The sequence below is a fragment of the Henckelia pumila genome, chromosome 4, assembly GCF_033568475.1.
Source record: "Henckelia pumila isolate YLH828 chromosome 4, ASM3356847v2, whole genome shotgun sequence".
NCBI classification, from domain to species: domain Eukaryota; kingdom Viridiplantae; phylum Streptophyta; class Magnoliopsida; order Lamiales; family Gesneriaceae; genus Henckelia; species Henckelia pumila.
In genome coordinates, this window is record NC_133123.1 from 72,812,827 (window position 1) to 72,837,272 (window position 24,446).

The following is a 24,446-nucleotide window of genomic DNA, read 5'->3' on the forward strand; positions in this document are numbered from 1 at the left end:
CATTTGTATTGTATTATCAGTTTCTTCTATTATTGTTTTATCTTATCTATCTATCCATTTATCTATCTTCTCTTATAAATATGTGGGAAAAATTACAATTTTGGTCCGATAATTTAGTCATTTTGTGATTTTGGTTCTCTATATTTTTCGATTTCAATTTTAGTCATGTATGTTTCGATTTTTGATAATTTTAATCATTTTTCGTCGAAAATGCTTATCTGATACTATACACGTCATATTCAATCAGCAATGTATTGGTGTTATATCAGTGACACATCGAAAAAATGACTAAAATTACCAAAATAAACCAAAACAAATATAGCAGACTAAAACTGAAAATGAAAACATAGATGACCAAAATCGTAAAGTGACAAACATACGTGATCAAAATTACAATTTTTCCTGAATATTTGAGTTGATTTGTGAATATAATTTACATTGATATGCCTTTTTATGGCGTAATAAATAAAAAAATTTATATCCTCATTTCCTCGGCCCGCACCGTAATGTGCAGGGTTCTGAGGGCGCACGATTGCTAAAATATTGTAGTGTGTTTTAGAAGTTTTTATATTAAATATATATGAGTAGGTCTCTTGTGAGACGGGTCAATCTTACCCATATTTACAATAGAAAGTAATATTTTTGGCATAAAAAAAATACTTTTTCATGGGTAACCCAAATAAGGGATCCGTCTCAAAAAATTAACCTGTGAGACTGTCTAGATCATGTGCACCATAATATATCAAAGTTTTAAGACATGTATCATGACACATAATATGCAACATATAAGCATGCATACTCGCTAGGTATCTCAGTCAGTACTTACATGCCTCAATCACTGGCCTAGATGTACAAGTATCTACAGTCCAAGCCTACACGTCATGATAATGTCATATCACTAATACTGGTCTATAAGTTTTAACTAAGCTAATAGATACTCCCTAATATTAATAGAGATCTCGGACTATGTCTGCATCCGTATTCAGCCCACTGATGTCGAATACCCTGACCCAAGCACAGCCCCGCTACAAGTCCCATAGCACCTCAGTGCGTCCGGCCCTCAAGTATAAGGCTAAAATTCTAAGAATGTACGCTGAGATATACTGAAACACCTCCATAAACACACTTATTGTGAGAATCTCGTTGTTTATTTATAGGCAAGGGTTTGGAAGCTACGATCCATGGTTCGGATATTCCGAACTCGCATGTTTGCCACGTGCCGAACTGCCCTGTTCGGAAGCTCCGATCCCACCCTTCGGACATTCCGATCTCGTGCTTGCGATTGCGTGTCAAAACTTTGGCGTCACGTCACTAGTGCACATGGCCTAACTCTTCGGAAGTTACGATCTCTCGTTCGGTGGTTCCGATCTCACCCTCAGCTTTCGAACTGTGCATCGCTTGGTCCGAACTCTTCAGACCTTTCGATCTTACACTGGTCGATGTTCAGACCTTCCAAACTGTTCGAGTCAACTTTGACTCTTGCACCATTTTCTGACATCCTGAAGTTGATTTTTTGTTCCGATTAATCGTATTAAAATCTTGTGAAATGGGATTCGGGTTATTACAACCTATATATTGATAGACAACACTAATTCCAAAGTCATGAATTTTAAATTCATTTGTTTTCTTGAATGAATTTAAGCATGATGAATTTCAAATTCATCATGTTATCCATGTAGATAAATGTTATTTTAAATCCATAAGTAAATCAAATCCTTTCATCCAACCTCGAAAAGTTGTGACAATATATAATAGATATTGTGTTAAGAAAGAAATTCATAAATGAATTGCCATTTTAATTTCTTGTAAGAGACATGGAAAGTTAACATATGCCAACTAAAAAGATTCATTGATTAAGAATAAATAAAAATAAATTTATGAAAAAGGCTAAAAAATAAATATAATGGCCATAAATATATTATTGAAAAATTGTTACATCTTATATGTTTGCTTATGAAAGGAAACATAACTTGTGTAGTGACTCGTCTCGGGTCACCTATTAGCTTACTATTTAGGCATGCAATAAACTTAAACGATAAACATAATCAGAGTAAACAGCGAAAAATTAAAAAATAATAATAATCCGGCAGTATACAACCAAAACAAAACTGAAAACCCATCAATATAAAACTCAATTTAATAAATAGATACTAGAAATTAAACTAAACCATGAGCAATCTTTGCTCCCAGGCCCTGGTCACCGACCAATCACTGAACCAAATCCTGGTCAACCTTCAAACTTATCTCGTCGAATGGGGTGTCCATAATAAATAAAAATAAATAAATGAGCGACACTTTCTCAGTATGTAACTAAGATTACACATACTAACATGATTCATGCAAATGAAATGTCTGGGTAACTGGTCAAGTACAATCCCGCTCAGTCTAGCCTATGGGTGCAAACGAACCGAGCCGGTTCGTGAGCTTTACGAGCCCGCTCGATAAATATTTGATTCGTATTCAATCTTATCAAACTCGAGTTGAATTCTAACATGTTCAAACTTTTTTTCGAGCCGAACTCGAGCAAAAATTATTATGTTCGATATTTCGCGAATAATTCGCGAGCCTTAATATTTAATTAGTATAATATAATTATATAATAAATATATATACATTTCAAAATTTTTCGAATATTTCGAGCTTTTCGAACCATAATATCCGAGCAATAGTTAGGGGTGAGCATTCGGTCAGTTCGGTTACCGACCAAACCGAATTACTCATAACCGAATAAACCGATGTTTTTATGTTAAACCGAACCGACCGAATTTTCCATCGAAACCGAACAAATCGAACCGAATAAAATATCGATTATTTCGGTCGGTTATCGAATTAATCGAGATTTCAAGAAAAAAAAGGGGAAACAAGTAGCGATAGCAGTGATATTGTTACTCACGATTCACTCACGAATGAAACGCTCCAAACCTTCAATATTTTATAAGGTTTGAAATTTTAAACAAAATGGTAAAAAAAAAAAAAAAATTGATCCCCAATGAAATAGACGTAAAAAGATACATAAACTCAAGATTAATACATTTTTTGATGAGCAGAGGAAGATTTCTTACTAATTTCATCCATATGGGCAATTGTTAGAGAGGAGAAAAGATTCCATAGGTGGTGCAGCGAAGCCGAAAGAGGTAGACTGGTTGAAATTTTAAAACTAGGGTATAACTCAAAGAAGCGGAAGATGGAAGGTGGTAAAAGGAATTGGGAAACACGAGGCCATTATGCACAATACCCCATAAAAATTAATTTCGAAGGTGGAAGCTGGTAAAAGAAATTGGGAAACACGAGGCCACTATGCACAATGGCCCAATATAAAAACTTAAATTAATTTTAAAAACTTAATTCAGTTTATTCGGTCTAACCAAATTTTTAAATAAATAACCGTAACCGAACCGAATAGACCGAAATAACCGATGTTTCTAAAACTAAAAACCAAAATTCCGAATTGACCGAACCGAATTTCCGAATTAATTTGGTTCGGTCGGTTATATCGGTTTAACCGAACTTTTGCTCACCCCTAGCAATAGTTCACGAATAGGTTCGAATGTTTTGAGTCGAACTCGAATTCAAACTTCATTTCGAGCCGAGATCGAGCCAAAATTTTTGAAATTGTCGAGCTTTGAATCGAGCTCAAATTCGAATATACTCTTTTCGAGCCAAATTCGAGGCTTAAAATTTTACCATTATTCGGCTCGATTTGGTTCGTTTTCACCCCTAGTCTAGACTCTAATGAGTGTATAGTACCTATCTGGAAATCCAACCACTGAGTAAAATCTCATACTCATTGAGATCACCGTAGCGTCAGTCTCCGTCATCACGGCGTCTTCAGATGTCCAACCACATAGCAGAATATAGGGCTGAACAACCCTATCACAAAGGCCATCTCGAAGGAGATATATGCACATGCAACATGTGTATAAAACAATAAAACATGTATCATGACACATAAAATGTAACATATAAGCATGCATACTTACTGGATATATCAGTCGGTACTTACATACTTCTACATCTGGTATGTGTTTACAAGTGTCTATAGTCCATCACTATGTTCCAAGTGAAAACTGTATCATTATAACTTATCTAAAAGACATAATTAAGCTAATAGATACTCCCACTAACTACTAGGGATCTTGGAGTATACCTGTGTCCATCGTGAGTCCATTGATGTCGAAGGTCATTTAGCACAGCTTCTCCACGATCCTTGAAATGCCTTGTTTTCGTCTGACCCTCGAGTATAAGACCGTAAAACTCAGAAATATACATTGTATCAAACTCACACCTCAAAGCATACACTATTGTGAGGATTTCTTGACCTATATTTATAGACGGAGTTCGAAAATTAAAATTGCAAAAAAAAAAACAAACAAACAAACAAAGATATCAGACTAAAACTGAAATTTGATAACATAAAGGACCAAAATTACAAATAAACTAAAAGAATTTTGTTTAACATATTTGAACTAAATAACCATGTGTATATGTAAGTGTTGTGTATGATATTGTAAACACCTATGACAACATGCAGTAGAATAATTAACAAACAAATAATTTGCATAATGCGATACCTCATGGTGAAATATTCACTAGAAAAAAAATAATCAGTTTACAAAGTCAATACTAGTGAATAAACTAACTTCCTTAACAATTCAAGCAAGTTGCTGACATGAAACATATGCAGTGATTATGTGGTGTGTCTAGAGGTGTCAAACTGGAATATGCACATTGAGTTGGCCCACCCCGCGATGTAAAATAGATGGATTGAGTTGGTATTTTCTCAACCCACCAAGTGACCGGACGAGCCTAATGATGGGTTGTGGCATGTTGCAGGCAGGTATGATCTAAACCACCAAATTACACATAAGTCCGTCGATCCACCCTCCTAGTGGGTTGCGAGAGATTGTGGTATGGCCCATCCCACTAACTCATTTTGACTCCTCTAATGGTGCTAGTGTGTAAAAATTACATGACTAAAACGACAATTTGATAATATAATTGACCAAAATAGAAAGAATGGACCAAAAATCACAATTGATAGAATCAATTGCAACCGTCTAATGGTGCGATCAAATCACCGCCGTTAATGTCACGTCCCACGACCAAGACGTGTCATCGGCGTTGTTTCAAATTCACATAAATTATAAAAACAATTAGTATTGTAGAACAGTCTAAACCAAACAAATATTTTTCATAAATAAACTCCAAAATACTGAAAGAGTGGGTGCCCAGTGAGCCAACTTGTGGCTATGGGCTTTGATGACTCTTTGTACAAACGATTTTTTGTTTAATATAATTTACACTTTTATTAATGGCAATGACTTTATCTTTCTTCATATTGTTATATTATGATATACTATTGTTGTTTTGATAAAGACCTTGAATATACTATAGTGTATGTAAGATGTGGTAGAACATGGGGATGTCTATCATGAAATACATCTTATAGTCACTGTATATTCTAAACTGTTCCTAGTCGATTGAGCCGTCCGATAATAAGGATAAGGATCGCTCGAGTTTGAGACTAGCATTTGCGATGCAGAGTACCACGTTTCATTGGTAGGGAACATGGAGATGTTCGAAGCATGCAAATGGATATTCATAGGATGAATAATCGAACTACCCTATCCGGACTTTCCAAGTGGTTATCACTTATCGAGTGGATAAAGTCCGCGGTTTTGGTTGTACACCATTAGTCCTTACTACTTGAAACATCATGGAGACTCTATATGCTAGTACTGTGCTTTGACTCGTTTACCGACTCTATGGGGGTCATCAGGTGTCGAGATTGGGTACAGTTACAACACATATAGGAGTCGATGCATTGTTGTCAAGGATTCACCACATACTTGCGAGTGTGGATATCCTATGCGATCTGAGGAGATATTAGTGTGACGAATCTTTGGCCAGAGTACTTGATGTGATTTAAGAAATGGTTTCTTAGTAGCACATGCGATGTCACTAATTTGATCTTCAAGATGTATTGCATAGTTATCGAATCTTGAGCGACTCTCGATATACCAATGGTTGTTGATTCGATCGGGATATATGGATGAAAGGACCGTACTGTACGCTAACCAAAATCTACTGGTTCTTGTAGGCACTATCAGTGATACCTAGGGAATCATGGGGCGATGTTGCTAGGCGCTTTACCATGATTCGTTGGGCAAGTCGGAAATCGTTGTTCCGAGTCACAAGGAGTTGTGAGCCCACGGCTAGCTGTATCCCTGAACCATTGAGGGTCACACAGTGTAATGGAGTTTTAATCCCCGTTGAGATAGTTAAATTTAAAGAGTTAAATTTAATGAATAAAGAAGTTGGACTTCTTAAATAAGAGTAAGGGAGTAGGATTTCCTAAAATGACATAGGGATGTACATTTTTGGAAACCACTGAATTCGGATTCAGGAAAATTTATCTTGACTTTAAAATGTGCAGAAATGGTTTCTGTGCACATTGGTAAAATCGGTTTATCAATCGGAGTCACGATGAATTTTATATTAATTTCTGAACATGCGGGCTTTGCTTGTCGGGCCTCAACTTATGACTAATGGGCCCTAAGGTGTTAGTGGCCTGCATTATAAATAAGTTATTGCAGTACAGAAATTACACAACAACAGGTCATAATTTGAGACAGGTTTTTCGAAAACCCTAGCCTCCTCTCTCTCAAATTCGGCCGCCCCCTCCCTTCTCTGCGTGAGAAATTCTGGTCTGTGATTTTGAATTGCAGTCTGGAATAGCGAATCAAATTCGTTTATTCTCTTCGTAGAAAACTTCTGATAGATTTTCTAGTGCAATCTATCAGAGGGATTAAACCTCTATTCGTGGACCTGATTGAAGAAGTTCATCAGTTCCTGGGAGAGACAACAAGAGCAGAGAAATCTGTTGGAGTCCAATAATCTCGCTTCGAGATTGAAGGTAAAATTTAATAATTGTTATTTAATTTTACACACACTTATAATTTAATCGTTAAACGGTTGATACCCACACTATGGAATTGTTCCATACTAAAAATTTTAAACTTCCGCTGCACCGGGTATCAATCGTGATTGATCTGAGAGCCGAGTTTTCCAACAAATACTATCTTTACAACTCAGAAATCCAAAAGAGAATAAAACTTGCGAAAGCATCTTATAACTTTAAAATAATCAGAATACTAACGATAGAAATCCAAAATTAACAAAATTAAATCAAAAGGGTCTATTCTCATCATCATCCCCAAAACATGTCGTGTTCTTTTTCTTCTAACTGTTTCTCGGTATCATCTAGGAGGAAAAGTAAGGGGTGAAATATCGGGTGTCGCTCAGCAATTGGAGGCCGATCAAAAATAAATCAAAAGGGTCTATTCTCATCACCATCCCCAAAACATGTCGTGTTCCTTTTACTACTTCTCGGTATCATCTAGGAGGAAAATTAAGGGGTGAGAGATCGGCTGCCGCTCAGAAATTGGAGGCCGATCGATCATACGAACATTATATATATATATATATATATATATATATATATATATATATATATATATATATATATATATATTCTTGACATAATTCAAACTTGATTTTAAAACATAACATAATTCATAGACATATTCATAGAATATCATATCTTATGCTGACATAGCATAACTTATCATGACATAACTTGACTTATCATATATAACTTGACTTGACTTGACATGACATGACATGACACTGAAATTCATCTCCTTATTCGTGGCTAAATAATCAGTCTCTTATATGTAATCCCTCCAAGGGATGAGTTTATAAGTCGGTTATTATTACCCACCGCGTCAGGGCCTTAACTTATCATGGTTCAAAAATTTCATTTCCGCTCTTAATTCAAATCATAACAGTATCGTAAAAACATACTTTTCACAAAATCATATCAAGAATGGAAAGTACTTAACAAGGTTTCAAAATATCATGAACGATCAAATTTGAAAACATACGTATAATTTTAAAATACAAATCCCACTTACATATTCTATTCGTGCAAGATCGAACTACTTGAATTGGTGCAGCTTTTATCTTCCAAAAATTCATTCACCTTGCCGAAAGGTCGGATACATATCAAACCGTCGGATCGACATGAAATTTGGTCCGGAAATTCTTAAGGGCGTTATCCAAATTGTGAATAGTGGGATCGGGTTTGGAAGTTGTTTGAATCCTTTTCCAGACCACGAACAGAAGCTGCTTCTTTCCCGAGTAGAATTTGAACATAATTCTTAAAAAAATCATAGGAATATTTATTGCAGTTGGATCGGGCTGGAATTGGAACTGCATATTGACAACATCTTATGCTACAAGCGAATGGTGGAGATCGGATTCTTATCTCATTAGCATTGCCGAAGAATTCTAGATGTAGTGCTACAATTTTGAACTTGAAGAAAATCTCTGCAGCATTTGACATCTTCTCTAACCCTAGCTTACTCAAAAATTTAGAGTGAATGTAGAGAAAATTATGCGTGTATTTTCCTTAGGGTTTGAGTCCATTAGACGTCAATAATAGTTGGGTTCGTCTAGAACACTTGGCTTTCAAAGTTTGAATAGGATTTCCTCTCCAAGATTTGATTCCTTCTAGATAGAAGATAACTTGATATGTCCAATCTGCATTTCTTGCATATATTTTATCTGGATATGCAAACTTCAAAATTCAATATTTTTTATACTAATTTATTTCGGTAGAATCATATTCAAGATAATAAAGAAAAATTAAGATTTTATTATCATGTAGTCCTTAAAAATCTGGGGTTTCACATACCTCCCACCTTATTGGAAGTTTCGTGCTCGAAACTTGATTTAACTTAGTTGTTTAATAAGTGGCTAAACCATTTCACCAATAATTTTAAAAAATAATCCCAAAAATAATAATTTAATTTGCAAGTGAAAATGTCAAACTTAAATCTCAAATATCATAATGTAAATCCCAAATTTTTTTTGACATGTGGTGTAAACTATAGTTCCAAAATGATTCCTTCTAAATCCCAAAATCATGACTTAAATAATTCTATCTATCATGTACTCTAAGTACTAGTCCCAAAAATCAATCTAAGTTAAATAAGAATTCACTCACAACATCAATCTAACTTAAAGCCAAGAAATTACTCCCAAAATAAATCCAACTTAAGGCCAGAAAATAAATCTCAAATTTTATATTTCCTATTCAATATAAATACTAATCCCAAGTGGTTCTTTCTTTCAGTTCAACCCAGTTATTCTGTCAATCTTGGGCAGTTTTAAGCCTTTCCTTAATGATTGCGACTTTGCAAAATGTCTTTTGGATAAGTTCTGGCCCAATGATGGCCTTTTCCTCTACCTCATCCCAATACAGGGGCGATCGACATTTACGTCCATACAGTGCTTCGTATGGAGCCATTCCAATGCTAATGTGTTAGCTATTGTTGTAAGCGAACTTAATCAAAGGCAAATGTTTGCTCCAATTAATTCTGAAATCTAGGGCACACGTTCGCAGCATATCTTCAAGTGTTTGAATTGCCCTTTCAGTCTGACCATCAGTTTGAGGATGATAAGCAGTACTAGAGTGACCTTGGTTCCCATAGCTTGTTGAAAGCTCTTTCAAAAACGTGATACAAATCTCGGATCTCTGTCAAATAGGATGCTCACAAGAACTCCATGTAGCCATACAATACTGTCCATATATAGCGTAGCTAACTTGTCCAAGTTATACTTCATGCATAAGGGTAGGAAGTGCGCATATTTTATGAGTTTATCTACGATTACTCATATTCCATTATTAATTTGTCTTGATTACGACAAAATCCATGGAAATATTTTATCATTTCCATTCTGAAATTTCAACGATTAAAGTAACTCTACAGGTCATTGGTGTTAAGCTTTGACTTGCTGACATACTTGACACTTGGATACAAATTCTGCGACATCTCTCTTCATCCTGTCCCATCATAAATTTCTCTTCAGATCCCTATACATATTTGTACTACCCGAGTGCACCGAAATTTTGAATTATGTGCTTCAGACATTACTTCTTGTCTATGATCATCTAGGTCTCTCGTACACATAATCTTCTATTCATCCACAAGACTCCCTTGTCATCTACTTGAATTTCACGTGTCTTTCCTTCCTTGACTTGTTCTTTAAGTTTGTTCAAACAAGGATCTTAGTCTCGGCTTAGTCTGATTGTTTCTTTTAGGCACGGTTGGACTGATAGTGAATCTAGGATCATCTTATCCATGTTCTTCTAACTCAAAGCATAAACCACTTTGTTGTCTTTGCATGGATGATAGCCTATGGTTAGGTCGTAGTCTTTTAGGAGTTTGATCCATCGCCTCTGTCTCTTATTTAGTTCTTTCTATGTGGACAGATACTTGAGACTTTTATGGTTTGTGAAAATCTCACACTTGACACCATAGAGATAGTTCCTTCAAATATTTAATACGAAACCACGACAAATAACTCGAGGTCATGAGTTAGGTTTTGTTCATAGGGTTTCAGTTACCTTGATGCATAGACAATTACTCTTCTTTCTTGCACGAGCACACACTTTAAACCTTATTTTGATGCATCACTACTGATTGCAAAATATTTTCCTTCATCAGGTAGCACTAGCACTGGTGTAGACGCTAACTTCTCCTTTAGAGTTTCGAAAATCCTTTCATATTCTTCAACCAATCGAACTTTGAGTTTCTTTGTGTGAGTTTTGTAAGCGATATATCTTTTGAGGAAAAACCCTCAACGAATTTTCAATAATAGTTTGCTAACCTTAGGAAACTTCAAATTTTGATCACTGTCTTTGGTCTAGGATAGTTTGTGTAGTGACCCTGCATGGAATCACTTACTAACTGGCAACTAATAGCATGCATTAAACTTAATACAGCAAAATACTTAACAGAGTAAAAACATGCGGAAACATAACCATAATTTACATATCAGCTTAGTAACATAATTCAGGCTTAAATCTGTAGTGATACAACCATATCGAAAACTTAAACAGTAAACATTATACAGCTATAACGAATCCTGCTGTATAATAAAATCCTCAAGGCTTCTGCTCCCTAGTCCTGCCTTGAACTACCAGCTCCGTCCATCCTGCGACCTGCCCCATGGAATAGGGTGTCCAAGATAACAACTAGGACGTGAGCGCTAATGCCCAGTACATAAACATGAGTACACGTAAATATATGATGCATGCAACATGATGACTGGTAACGGGTCATCCAAAAATCATGCTCAGTACCGGCGCCACATGAGTGCTGCCACCGCACGGATCAACCTCTGGGTGCAACCACACTCGTCTAGTACACCAGAGTAGACAGACATAAATGCCCCCGCCGTCGCGGTACTCTCAGTAATAGACTATCGAGTATAGAGCTGAGCGGCTCTACAGTCAGGTATAACAAGGTATAGGCTCCACGTGTATATGCACATGACATATGAATATAGAAAGCGATAAATCATATATCATGCCATATAATAATGTCAAATAAATGCAACATATAAACATGTATACTCGCTGGCAATCTCAGTCAATGTGTACGTACCTCTAGGCTAGTTCAAGTAAAGTAGGATCCTAGGTTCCAAGCCTATATTCAAAAGTTTACCGTATCACTACATAAATTCTATAATCCTTAACTAAGCTAATAAGTACTCCCAAAACTTAAACAGATTCCCGGACCATACCTTCGTCCGTAGTTAGCCCTTTGGAGTTGCTAGTCCCGGATGACTATAACCACACCTTGGTTATTCCAGAACCTCTATTATAACCGATAGGGCCCTCAAGTGTATATCTCACACTATATAACTAAAGAAAGAAACTCGGGAATTCGTATTTAGAAATGAATCTGAGATGCCCTATTTATAGGCAAAATTCCCGGCAAGGATCGGAACTTTCGATTTCAGGATCGGAGCTTCCGATCCAGCTCACTGCATGCATGTGTGACACATCGGGATCGGAACTTTCAATCAGGCGATTGGAGCTTCCGATCTGCTCTACGTTCAACACTTGTCAAAACTCATGGCTGAGTCATCGAGCATTGCAGGCAGCTGGAGATCGGAACGTCCGTTCCAAGATCGGAGCTTCCGATCTCGGTGCTTCCGCTGAGCTTCCGAAGTGGCTGGGATCGGAGCTTTCGATCTGGGTTCGGAGCTTCCGATCCGGCCCAAAGTCAAAAACCCAATTTAAACTCCGGAATCAGTTAATTACTAACCCTTAATCATGTTTAACATATTATTATCTTAAAATGGAATCTGGGTTACTACATTCTCCCCACCTTTAGATATTTCGTCTGCGAAATAACATCTAAAGACAAATCAAGATAACAATATGAAACATCAAACCATATTTTATTACAACAACTGTAATTACATCTTACATGGTAAATCAAAAGTACAAAGCAAACAACTCAGGATATTCCGCTTGCATACGACTTTCAGTTTCCCAAGTTGCTTCTTCAACGCCTCGGCGCTGCCACTGTACCATCACAAGTGGTATAGTCTTGTTCCAAAAAACTTTCTCCTTCCTGTCTAGGATACAGATTGGTCGTTCAACAAAAGACAGATCTGGCTCTAGCTGAATATCAGTAGACTGAATCACATGAGATTCATCAGCTATATACTGTCGAAGTAACGACACATGAAAAACGTTATGTATACTGAAAAGATTTGGCGGTAAAGCCAAACGATATGCAACATTTCCGATCTTTTCCAGTATCTGGAAAGGTCCAATAAAACGAGGAGATAACTTGCCTTTCACGCCGAATCTCATCACCTTTCTGAAAGGTGATACTCGAAGAAACACATATTCACCAGGCTCAAACTGAAGTGGCCTGCGACGAATATTAGCATAACTGGCTTGTCTATCTTGAGCAACTTTGATCCTATGCTTGATCAAATCTACCTTGTCTACAATCTGCTGCACCAATTCAGGACCCTCGACTTGTCGTTCTCCGACTTCATCCCAGAATAACGGAGTACGACACCGTTGACCGTACAATGCCTCGAAAGGTGTCATATCAATACTACGATGATAACTATTATTGTAGGAAAATTCGATCAAAGGTAACTGATCCTGCCAAGATAAGCCAAAATCCATGACAGAAGAACGTAGCATATCCTCCAAAGTACGAATCGTCCGCTCTGACTGCCCGTCAGTCTCTGGATGATATGCAGTGCTCAAACTCAGAGTGGTACCCAACGCCTCCTGAAAACTACCCCAAAAACGTGAGGTAAATCGCGCATCTCTATCACTGACTATGCTTACTGGAATCCCATGTAATCGCACTATCTCCTGGATGTATAAATATGTCATGCAATCATAAGAATACTCCCGGTTATAAGGAATAAAGTGTGCTGATTTTGTCAAACGGTCAACAACGAACCAGATAGCATCACACTGACGTGAAGTCATAGGTAAGTGGGTAACAAAATCCATAGTTACGTGCTCCCATTTCCATTCGGGAATCTCAAGATTCTGTAGTAATCCACCTGGTCGTCGGTGTTCAGCCTTGACCTGTTGACAAACCAAACATCTTGAAATAAATTGATACACACTTCGCTTCATCCCTTTCCACCAGAATCTAGTTCGCAAGTTCTTATACATTTTCATGCTACCAGGATGAACAGATAATCGACTCCTGTGAGCTTGAGATAGAATATCATTCCCGAGCTCCGCAACATTAGGTACAATCACTCGATTAGATAGGCACAATAAACCATCTGCCTGAAAATGGAATCCAGATGTATTAACTCCATTGGCTAGACGTGTCAATCGCTGAGTCTTAACATCAGATATCTGAGCATCTTTGATTCGAGAATACAATGCTGGCTCAGATAGAATAGTATACAATCGAATCCCATTCCTCCCTTTCTTGTGCTTGAGCGTAAAACTCAATGAACAACACTCTTGAATCATATGAGATATTTCACTAGTCTGAAGTACATAAAGTCTCACCTGCCGACTCAAGGCATCAGCAGTAAGATTAACAGAACCTTGATGATATTTAATTTCACAATCATAATCCTTCAGAAGATCCATCCAGTGTCTCTGTCGCATATTCAACTCCGCCTGAATGAATAAATACTTCAAACTCTTGTGATCCGTGAATATCTCAAATTTCTCGCCATAAAGATAATGCCTCCAAATCTTGAGTGCAAATACAATGGCAGCTAATTCAAGATCATGTACTGGATAATTACTCTCATGCATCTTCAACTGTCGAGAAGCATAGGCAATAACATGTCCATGCTGTGTCAGAACACATCCTAACCCCTGACCAGAGGCATCAGTATAGACAACATAACCTCCTGATTCAGAAGGTAGAGCTAGCACAGGTGCAATAGTAAGACGTCTACGTAGCTCATGAAATGACTCCTCACAATCCGAGGAACAAATAAAGGTAACATCTTTCCAAGTAAGCTGAGTCAAAGGCCTGGCCAACTGTGAAAAATTCTCGATGAACCGACGGTAATATCCAGCTAGACCCAAGAAACTACGAATCTCAGCAACCGTCATCGGACGAGACCAGTTCAGCACTGCCTCTATCTTACTAGGATCAATAGATATCCCTTCATTAGAAATCACATGACAGAGAAACACTACCCGATCAAGCCAGAATTCACACTTGCTCAATTTCGCATACAGCTGCTTATCTCGTAACGTCTGTAAAACAATCCTTAAATGTTGTGCATGCTCATCCTTGTCATGAGAATAGACAAGAATATCATCAATGAAGACGATGAAAAATCTATCCAGATACTCTCGAAATATCTGATTCATCAGATTCAGAAAGACTGCCGGTGCATTCGTCAAACTGAATGGCATCACCAGAAATTCATAATGCCCATATCTGGTCCTGAAAGCAGTCGTAGAAATATCTGAGTCTCGTACCGGTATCTGGTGGTATCCCGATCTCATATCTATCTTCGAATAAATAGAAGTACCCTGTAATTGATCGAACAGATCATCAATCCGCGGCAAAGGATACTTATTCTTGATGGTGACACGATTCAACTGCCTATAATCAATACACAGTCGCATTGATCCATCCTTCTTCTTGACAAATAACACAGGTGCTCCCCACGGAGAAACACTCGGATGAATATATCCCTTATCAAGCAAATCCTGTAACTGCTGTTTCAATTCCCTCATATCTGACGGTGCCAGACGATAAGGTGCTCGGGATATAGGCGTAGTTCCTGGTACTAAATCAATACCAAATTCAACCTCTCGCACCGGAGGAAAACCAGGAATCTCATCAGGGAATACATCAGGAAACTCGCTGACAACTGGTAACTGATCAATACCCATACTACTTGTGGACATATCAACTGCATAGATGAGGTATCCCTCCCCACCTGACTCCAAGACATGACATGCCTTCAGAGCCGAAACAAGTGGCATCGGAGGTCGTGCACCCTTACCATAAAAATACCAGCTATCACCCTCAACCGGATGAAACTGTACCAGACGCTGATAACAATCCACAGTAGCGTGATACAAAGTCAGCATATCTATTCCCAAGATACAGTCAAAATCTGCCATCGCTAATATCATCAAATTAGCTGCTAACACATTACCCTCAAACTCCAGAAGGCAACCCATCACTAGACGCTTAGTTACTATCTCTTGCTCCAATGGAGTAGATACAACTAAATCCATATCTAATGATACATAAGGTAATCTATGTCTTTTAACAAAGCGACTAGAAATAAAGGAATGCGATGCTCCAGTATCAATTAATACAAGTGCAGGAATACCACATAACAGGAAGGTACCTGCCAACATGCGATCGCTTCCCTCTGTAGCCTGCTCCTGAGACAGAGCAAACACCTGCCCTTGAGTCTTGGGATGATAACCAGAAGAACTCTGTGGTGCTGGCTACTGACGTGGAACAATAGAAGCCTGAGATCCAACCTGTGATCCCGATCCACTAGCAGAACCCATGCGCTAAGGACAATCTCTCCGCAGATGTCCCTGCTGACCGCAAATATAACAAGCACTAGTAGCTCTCCGACATGAAGCTGCAGGATGCTTCCCTCCACAGTGACTACAAAACTCCTTCTTCTTCTTCTTCTTCCCAAAACGGAACATACCTCGTGAACCACGAGATCCAGATTAAGTAGTAGGAGTAGAAGAAGACGTAGGTCCAGATTGCACAACAGATTGAGCTTGAGGCTCAAAATATCCACTAGGCTGTGCTGACATCATCAACTGTGCCCACCTGTTGCTAGTCTCCACAAGACGGCAACGGTTCACCAAAGTCTCAAAAGATATCGGGTCATCACAGACGACAACCTGAGAGTAGATATCTTGGTTCAAACCTTGTAGAAAGATATCGTACTTCGATGCATCACTCTCATTAATATGAGGACTGAAAGGTAGCAGATCAAGAAATCGTTGCTGATATTGATCAATAGTCATTGATCCTTGACTCAGAGTAAGCAACTCCATAGATCGTGCTTGACGAACAGCCGGAGGAAAATACAATTTCTGGAACTCCCGACAGAAATCCCCCCAAGTCACCTGTCCTCTCTCAGTATGTGCCTGAACAGCTTTGGCATCCCACCAAAAACGTTCTCGATCCTCTAGAACAAATTCTAGAACTTCTAATTTCTGATCCTCAGTACAATCGAAAGCACGAAAAGTACTCTCGAGTTTAGACATCCAAATCCTCGCCTGTTCAGGATTCTCGCCTCCCACCAAGGGTTTCGGTCCTACTTGCATGAATTTATTGATAGAGTAGCGACGTCTACCCTAATGATGACGATGTTGATCATCATGATGACGGTGATGACGATGATGATGACCACCTCCTTGGCCAACACTACCGTGACTCTCGTCAGCCATATCCTAAAAAAAATTGCACATTAAAATCCCAATGCGCAAGAATTACTCAAGACTAAACTAAATCCCAAGTACTAATCCCAAAATCTAAGCATGCTCTGATACCAAAAATGTAGTGACCCTGCATGGAATCACCTACTAACTGGCAACTAATAGCATGCATTAAACTTAATACAGCAAAATACTTAACAAAGTAAAAACATGCGGAAACATAACCATAATTTACATATCAGCTTAGTAACATAATTCAGGCTTAAATCTGTAGTGATACAACCATATCGGAAACTTAAACAATAAACATTATACAGCTATAACGAATCTTGCTGTATAATAAAATCCTCAAGGCTTCTGCTCCCTAGTCCTGCCTTGAACTACCAGCTCCGTCCATCCTGCGACCTGCCCCATGGAATAAGGGGTCCAAGATAATAACTAGGACGTGAGCGCTAACGCCCAGTACATAAACATGAGTACACGTAAATATATGATGCATGCAACATGATGACTGGTAACGGGTCATCCGAAAATCATGCTCAGTACTGGCGCCACGTGAGTGCTGCCACCGCACGGATCAACCTCTGGGTGCAACCACACTCGTCTAGTACACCAGAGTAGACAGACATAAATGCCCCCGCCGTCGCGGTACTCTCAGTGATAGACTATCGAGTATAGAGCTGAGCGGCTCTACAGTCAGGTATAACAAGGTATAGGATCCACGTGTATATGCACATGACATATGAATATAGAAAGTGGTAAATCATATATCATGCCATATAATAATGTCAAATAAATGCAACATATAAACATGTATACTCGCTGGCAATCTCAGTCAATGTGTACGTACCTCTAGGCTAGTTCAAGTAAAGTAGGATCCTAGGTTCCAAGCCTATATTCAAAAGTTCACCGTATCACTACATAAATTCTATAAGCCTTAACTAAGCTAATAAGTACTCCCAAAACTTAAACAGATTCCCGGACCATACCTTCGTCCGTAGTTAGCCCTTTGGAGTTGCTAGTCCCGGATGACTATAACCACACCTTGGTTATTCCAGAACCTCTATTATAACCGATAGGGCCCTCAAGTATATATCTCACACTATATAACTGAAGAAAGAAACTCGGGAATTCGTATTTAGAAATGAATCTGAGAAGCCCTATTTATAGGCAAAATTCTCGGCCAGGATCGGAACTTCCGATTTCAGGATCGGAGCTTCCGATCCAGCTCACTGCATGCATGTGTGACACGTCGGGATCGGAACTTCCGATCAGGCGATCGGAGCTTCCGATCTGCTCTACGTTCAACACTTGTCAAAACTCGCGGCTGAGTCATCGAGCATTGCTGGCAGCTGGAGATCGGAACGTCCGTTCCAGGATCGGAGCTTCCGATCTTGGTGCTTCCGCTGAGCTTCCGAAGTGGCTGGGATCGGAGCTTTCGATCTGGGTTCGGAGCTTCCGATCCGGCCCAAAGTCAAAAACCCAATTTAAACTCCGGAATCAGTTAATTACTAACCCTTAATCATGTTTAACATATTATTATCTTAAAATGGAATCTGGGTTACTACATTCTCCCCACCTTTAGATATTTCGTCCGCGAAATAACATCTAAAGATAAATCAAGATAACAATATGAAACATCAAACCATGTTTTATTACAACAACTGTAATTACATCTTACATGGTAAATCAAAAGTACAAAGCAAACAACTCAGGATATTCCTCTTGCATACGACTTTCAGTTTCCCAAGTTGCTTCTTCAACGCCTCGGCGCTGCCACTGTACCATCACAAGTGGTATAGTCTTGTTCCGAAGAACTTTCTCCTTCCTGTCCAGGATACGGATTGGTCGTTCAACAAAAGACAGATCTGACTCTAGCTGAATATCAGTAGACTGAATCACATGAGATTCATCAGCTATATACTGTCGAAGTAACGACACATGAAAAACGTTATGTATACTGAAACGATTTGGCGGTAAAGCCAAACGATATGCAACATCTCCGATCTTTTCCAGTATCTGAAAAGGTCCAATAAAACGAGGAGATAACTTGCCTTTCACACCGAATCTAATCACCTTTTTGAAAGGTGATACTCGGAGAAACACATATTCACCAGGCTCAAACTGAAGTGGCCTGCGACGAATATTAGCATAACTGGCTTGTCTATCTTGTGCAACTTTGATCCTATGCTTGATCAAATCTACCTTGTCTACAATCTGCTGCACCAATTCAGGACCCTCGACTTGTCGTTCCCCGACTTCATCCCAGAATAACAGAGTATGACACCGTCGACCATACAATGCCTCGAAAGGTGCCATATCAATACTACGATGATAACTGTTATTGTAGGAAAATTCGATCAAAGGTAACTGATCCTGCCAAGATAAGCTAAAATCCATGACAGAAGAACGTAGCATATCCTCCAAAGTACGAATCGTCCGCTCTGACTGTCCGTCAGTCTCTAGATGATATGCAGTGCTCAAACTCAGAGTGGTACCCAACGCCTCCTGAAAACTACCCCAAAAACATGAGGTAAATCGCGCATCTCTATCACTGACTATGCTTACTAGAATCCCATGTAATCGTACTATCTCCTAGATGTATAAATGTGTCATGCGATCATAAGAATACTCCCGGTTATAAGGAATAAAGTGTGCTGATTTTGTCAAACGGTCAACAAAGACCCATATAGCATCACACTGACGTGAAGTCATAGGTAAGTGGGTAACAAAATCCATAGTTACGTGCTCCCATTTCTATTCGGGAATCTCAAGATTCTGTAGTAATCCACCTGGTCGTCGGTGTTCAGCCTTGACCTGTTGACAAACCAAACATCTTGAAACAAATTGATACACACTTTGCTTCATCCCTTTCCACCAGAATCTAGTTCGCAAGTCCTTATACATTTTCATGCTACCAGGATGAACAGATAATCGACTCCTGTGAGCTTGAGATAGAATATCAATCCTGAGCTCCGCAACATTAGGTACAACCACTCGATTAGATAGGCACAATAAACCACCTGCCTGAAAATGGAATCCAGATGTATTAACTCCATTGGCTAGACGTGCCAATCGCTGAGTCTTAACATCAGATATCTTAGCATCTCTGATTCGAGAATACAATGCTGGCTCAGATAAAATAGTATACAATCGAATCCCATTCCTCCCTTTCTTGTGTTGAGCGTAAAACTCAATGAACAACACTCTTGAATCATATGAGATATTTCACTAGTCTGAAGTGCTGAAAGTCTCACCTGCCGACTCAAGGCATCAGCAGTTAGATTAACAGAACCTGGATGATATTTAATTTCACAATCATAATCCTTCAGAAGATCCATCCAGCGTCTCTGTCGCATATTCAACTCCGCCTGAGTGAATAAATACTTCAAACTCTTGTGATCCGTGAATATTTCAAATTTCTCGCCATAAAGATAATGCCTCCAAATCTTGAGTGCAAATACAATGGCGGCTAATTCAAGATCATGTACTGGATAATTACTCTCATGCGTCTTCAACTGTCGAGAAGCATAGGCAATAACATGTCCATGCTGTGTCAGAACACATCCTAACCCCTGACCAGAGGCATCAGTATAGACAACATAACCTCCTGATCCAGAAGGTAGAGCTAGCACAGGTGCAATAGTAAGACATCTACGCAGCTCGTGAAATGACTCCTCACAATCCGAGGACCAAATGAAGGTAACATCTTTCCGAGTAAGCTGAGTCAAAGGCCTGGCCAACTGTGAAAAATTCTCGATGAACCGACGGTAATATCCAGCTAGACCCAAGAAACTACGAATCTCAGCAACCGTCGTCGGACGAGACTAGTTCAGCACTGCCTCTATCTTACTAGGATCAACAGATATCCCTTCATTAGAAATCACATGACCGAGAAACACTACCCGATCAAGCCAGAATTCACACTTGCTCAATTTCGCATACAGCTGCTTATCTCGTAACGTCTGTAAAATATCCTTAGATGTTGTGCATGCTCATCCTTGTCATAAGAATAGACAAGAATATCATCAAGGAAGACGATGACAAATCTATCCAGATACTCTCGAAATATCTGATTCATCAGATTCATAAAGACTGTCGGTGCATTCGTCAAACCGAATGGCATCACCAGAAATTCATAATGCCCATATCTGTTCCTGAAAGCAGTCGTAGAAATATCTGAGTCTCGTACCCGCATATGGTGGTATCCCGATCTCAGATATATCTTCGAATAAACAGAAGTATCCTGTAATTGATCGAACAGATCATCAATCCGCGACAAAGGATACTTATTCTTGATGGTGACACGATTCAACTGCCTATAATCAATACACAGTCCCATCGATTCATCCTTCTTCTTGACAAATAACACAGGTTCTCCCCACGGAGAAACACTCGGAAGAATATATCCCTTATCAAGCAAATCCTGTAACTGCTGTTTCAATTCCCTCATCTCTGACGGTGCCAGACGATAAGGTGCTCGGGATATAGGCGTAGTTCCTGGTACTAAATCAATACCAAATTCAACCTCTCGCACCGGAGGAAAACCAGGAATCTCATCAGGGAATACATCAGGAAACTAGCTGACAACCAGTAACTGATCAATACCCATACTATTCGTGGACATATCAACTGCATAGATGAGGTAACCCTCCCCACCTGACTCCAAGACATGACATGCCTTCATAGCCGAAACAAGTGGCATCGGAGGTCGCGCACCCTCACCATAAAAATACCAGCTATCACCCTCAACCGAATGAAACTGTACCAGACGCTGATAACAATCCACAGTAGCGTGATACAAAGTCAGCATATCTATTCCCAAGATACAGTCAAAATCTGTCATCGCTAATATCATCAAATTAGCTGCTAACACATTACCCTCAAACTCCAGAAGGCAACCCATCACTAGATGCTTAGTTACTATCTCTTGCTCCAATGGAGTAGATACAACTAAATCCATATCTAATGATACATAAGGTAATCTATGTCTTTTAACAAAGCGACTAGAAATAAAGGAATGCGATGCTCCAGTATCAATTAATAAAAGTGCAGGAATACCACATAACAGGAAGGTACCTGCCAACATGCGATCGCTTCCCTCTGTAGCCTGCTCCTGAGACAGAGCAAACACCTGCCCTTGAGTCTGGGGATGATAACCAGAAGAACTCTGTGGTGCTGGCTGCTGACGTGGAACAATAGAAGCCTGAGATCCAACCTGTGATCCCGATCCACTAGCAGAACCCATGCGCTGATGACAATCTCTCCGCAGATGTCCCTGCTGACCGCAAATATAACAAGCACCAGTAGCTCTCCGACATGAAGCTGTAGGATGCTTCCCTCCACAGTGACTACAAAACTCCTCCTCCTTCTTCTTCTTCCCAAAACGGAACATACCTCGTGAACCACGAGATCCAGATTAAGTAGTAGGAGTAGAAGAAGACGTAGGTCTAGATTGCACTACAGATTGAGCTCGAGGCTCAAAAGATCCACTAGGCTGTGCTGACATCATCAACTGTGCCTGCCTGTTGCTAGTCTCCACAAGACAGAAACGGTTTACCAAAGTCTCAAAAGATACCGGGTCATCACAGACGACAACCTGAGAGTAGATATCTTGGTTCAAACCTTGTAGAAAGATATCATACTTCGATGCATCACTCTCATTAATATGAGGACTGAAAGGTAGCATATCAAGAAATCGTTGCTGATATTGATCAATAGTCATTGATCCTTGCCTCAGAGTAAGCAACTCCATAGATCGTGCTTGACGAACAGCCGGAGGAAAATACAATTTCTGGAACTCCCGACAGAAATCCCCCCAAGTCACCTGTCCTCTCTCAGTATGTGCCTGAACAGCTTTGGCATCCCACCAAAAACGTGCTCGATCCTCTAGAACAAATTCTAGAACTTCTAATTTCTGATCCTCAGTACAATCGAAAGCACGAAAAGTACTCTCGAGTTTAGACATTCAACTCCTCGCCTGTTCAGGATTCTCGCCTCCTACCAAGGGTTTCGGTCCTACTTGCATGAATTTATTGATAGAGTAGCGACGTCTACCCTCATGATGATGATATTGATCATCATGATGGCGGTGATGACGATGATGATGACCACCTCCCTGGCCAACACTACCGTGACTCTCGTCAGCCATATCCTGAAAAAAATTGCACATTAAAATCCCAATGCGCAAGAATTACTCAAGACTAAACTAAATCCCAAGTACTAATCCCAAAATCTAAGCATGCTCTGATACCAAAAATGTAGTGACCCTGCATGGAATCACCTACTAACTGGCAACTAATAGCATGCATTAAACTTAATACAGCAAAATACTTAACAGAGTAAAAACGTGCGAAAACATAACCATAATTTACATATCAGCTTAGTAACATAATCCAGGCTTAAATCTGTAGTGATACAACCATATCGAAAACTTAAACAGTAAACATTATACAGCTATAACGAATCCTGCTGTATAATAAAATCTTCAAGGCTTCTGCTCCCTAGTCCTGCCTTGAACTACCAGCTCCGTCCATCCTGCGACCTGCCCCATGGAATAGGGTGTCCAAGATAACAACTAGGACGTGAGCGCTAACGCCCAGTACATAAACATGAGTACACGTAAATATATGATGCATGCAACATGATGACTGGTAACGGGTCATCCGAAAATCATGCTCAGTACCGGCGCCACATGAGTGCTGCCACCGCACGGATCAACCTCTGGGTGCAACCACACTTGTCTAGTACACCAGAGTAGACAGACATAAATGCCCCCGCCGTCGCGGTACTCTCAGTGATAGACTATCGAGTATAGAGCTGAGCGGCTCTACAGTCAGGTATAACAAGGTATAGGCTCCACGTGTATATGCACATGACATATGAATATAGAAAGCAGTAAATCATATATCATGCCATATAATAATGTCAAATAAATGCAACATATAAACATGTATACTCGCTGGCAATCTCAGTCAATGTGTATGTACCTCTAGGCTAGTTCAAGTAAAGTAGGATCCTAGGTTCCAAGCCTATATTCAAAAGTTCACCGTATCACTACATAAATTCTATAAGCCTTAACTAAGCTAATAAGTACTCCCAAAACTTAAACAGATTCCCGGACCATACCTTCGTCCGTAGTTAGCCCTTTGGAGTTGCTAGTCCCGGATAACTATAACCATACATTGGTTATTCCAGAACCTCTATTATAACCGATAGGGCCCTCAAGTATATATCTCACACTATATAACTGAAGAAAGAAACTCGGGAATTCGTATTTAGAAATGAATCTGAGAAGCCCTATTTATAGGCAAAATTCTCGGCCAGGATCGGAGCTTCCGATCCAGCTCACTGCATGCATGTGTGACACGTCGGGATCGAAACTTCCGATCAGGTGATCGGAGCTTCCGATCTGCTCTACGTTCAACACTTGTCAAAACTCGCGGCTGAGTCATCGAGCATTGCTGGCAGCTGGAGATCGGAACGTCCGTTCCAGGATCGGAGCTTCCGATCTCGGTGCTTCCACTGAGCTTCCGAAGTGGCTGGGATCGGAGCTTCCGATCTGGGTTCGGAGCTTCCGATCCGGCCCAAAGTCAAAAACCCAATTTAAACTCCGAAATCAGTTAATTACTAACCCTTA